The sequence below is a fragment of the Bos grunniens genome, chromosome 5, assembly GCF_055505025.1.
Source record: "Bos grunniens cultivar Pamir isolate PY7600 chromosome 5, Bosgru_T2T1.0, whole genome shotgun sequence".
NCBI lineage: Eukaryota > Metazoa > Chordata > Mammalia > Artiodactyla > Bovidae > Bos > Bos grunniens.
Genome location: NC_141169.1, coordinates 89,137,710 through 89,140,572, shown reverse-complemented (window position 1 = coordinate 89,140,572; position 2,863 = coordinate 89,137,710).

The window sequence follows — 2,863 nt, the reverse complement described above, 5'->3', positions numbered from 1 at the left end:
GAACCTGAGCGGCTTAGACCTGGGAAGTGCACAGAACCCAGGACCGACCTCAGACAGTTCCCAGCAGAGCAACCTAGAGCCTAAGCAGTGTAGATAGGGAGGGCACACACGCCGTGAGCAGGGGCAAACCCAGTGCAGCTGAAACATTGCAAGCACTCCCCACACACGCCAGTGATATTTGTTTGCAGCGTTCCTCCCTCCCCACAGCAGGACTGAACAAATGAGCCTTAAAAAGTGTCCACCACCGCCCCCTTGTGTCAGGGCAGAAATTAGACACTGAAGAGATCAGCAAACAGAAGAAGCTAAAACAGAGGGAACCGCCTTGGAAGTGACAGGTGCAATAGATTAAAACCCTGTAGTTAGCACCGACCACATAGGAAGGGGCCTATAGATCTTGAGAAGTATAAGCCAATCAAGGAACTATCTGAAAATGAACTGACCCCACACTGTCCACAACAACACCAGAGAAAGTCCTAGATATATTTTTACTATTATCACTTTTTAAATTAAAATTTTTAAAAATTTAAGTTCTCTATTACTCCTTTAATTTTCATTGTTAAAACCTACTATTACTTTGCCAAAAATAAGACCCTATTTTTTAAAGCAAACTTCACATATATATATTTTCTAATTTTTGTGACTTTGTTTTTTTTTTCTTTAAAATTGTATTTTTGAAAATCCAACCTCTACTCTAGATTTTTAATCTTTGCTTTGTGGTATTTGTTATCAATTTTGTACCTTTAAGAACCCCATCTTCAGTACCCATTTTTACTTGGGAGTGAGATTATTGGCTTGACTACTCTCTCCCCCTTTGGACTCTCCTTTTTCTCCACCAGGTCGCCTCTATCTCCTCCCTCCCCCTTCTCTTCTCTACCCAACTCTGTGAATCTCTTTGTGTGTTCTGGACTGTGGAGAACACTTAGGGAACTGAGTACTGGCTGGATCTGTGCTCTCCTTTTGATTCCCCCCTTTATCCTCCTGTCCACCTCTGTCTCCTTCCACCCTCTTCTCTTCTCTGTATAACTCCATGGACATCTCTGAGTGGTCCAGACTGTGGAGAGCACATAGGAAGTGATTACTGGCTAGCTTGCTCTCTCCTCTTTTGATTCCCCTTGGTCTCATCCTGGTCACCTCTATCTCCCTCCTGTCTCTTCTCTTCTCCATGTAACTCTGTGAACCTCTCTGGGTGTCCCTCACTGTGGAGTAACTTTTCATCTTTAACCTAGATGTTTTATCAACGGTGCTGTATAGATGGAGAAGTCTTGAGGCTATTGTAAATATAAGACTCAAAACCAGAGGCAGGAGGCTTAAGTCCAAATCCTGAGAACACCAGAGAACTCCTGACTCCAGGGGACATTAATCGATAGGAGTTCATCAAACGCCTCCATACCTACACTGAAACCAAGCACCACCCAATAACCAACAAGTTCCAGAGCAAGACATACCACGCAAATTCTCCAGCAACACAGGAACATAGCCCTGAGCTTCAATATACAGGCTGCCCAAAGTCACTCCAAACTCATTGACATCTCATAACTCATTACTGGACCCTTCATTGCACTCCAGAGAGAAGAAATCCAGCTCCACACACCAGAACACCGACACAAGCTTCCCTAATCAGGAAACCTTGACAAGCCACCCATCCAACCTCACCCACAGCAAGGAAACTCCACAATAAAGAGAACTCCTCAAACTGCCAGAATACAGAAAGGCCACCCCAAACACAGCAATATAAACAAGATGAAGAGGCAGAGGAATACCCAGAAGGTAAAGGAACAGGATAAATGTCCTCCAAACCAAACAAAAGAGGAAGAGATAGGGAATCTACCTGATAAAGAATACCGAATAATGATAGTGAAAATGATCCAAAATCTTGAAAACAAAATGGAGTTACAGATAAATAGCCTGGAGACAAGGATTGAGAAGATGCAAGAAAGGTTTAACAAGGACCTAGAAGAAATAAAAAAGAGTCAATATATAGTGAATAATGCAATAAATGAGATCAAAAACACGCTGGAGGGAACCAACAGTAGAATAACGGAGGCAGAAGATAGGATAAGTGAGGTAGAAGATAGAATGGTAGAAATAAATGAAACAGAGAGGAAAAAAGAATAATGAATTAAAAGAAATGAGGACAATCTCAGAGACCTCTGGGACAATGTTAAATGCCCCAACATTCGAATCATCGGAGTCCCAGAAGAAGACAAAAAGAAAGACCATGAGAAAATACTTGAGGAGATAATAGTTGAAAACTTCCCTAAAATGGGGAAGGAAATAATCACCCAAGTCCAAGAAACCCAGAGAGTCCCAAACAGGATAAACCCAAGGCAAAACACCCCAAGACACATATTAATCAAATTAACAAAGATCAAACACAAAGAACTAATATTAAAAGCAGCAAGGGAAAAACAACAAACAGCACACAAGGGGATTCCCATAAGGATAACAGCTGATCTTTCGATAGGCCAGGAGGGAATGGCAGGACATACTTAAAGTGATGAAAGAAAATAACCTACAGCCCAGATTACTGTACCCAGTAAGGATCTCATTCAAATATGAAGGTGAAATCAAAAGCTTTACAGACAAGCAAAAGCTGAGACAATTCAGCACCACCAAACCAGCTCTCCAACAAATGCTAAAGGATCTTCTCTAGACAGGAAACACAGAAATGGTGTATAAACTCAAAACCAGAACAGTAAAGTAAATGACAACAGGATCATACTTATCAATAATTACCTTAAATGTAAATGGGTTGAATGCCCCAACCAAAAGATAAAGACTGACTGAATGGATACAAAAACAAGACCCCTATATATGTTGTCTACAAGAGACCCACCTCGAAACAAGGGACACATACAGACTG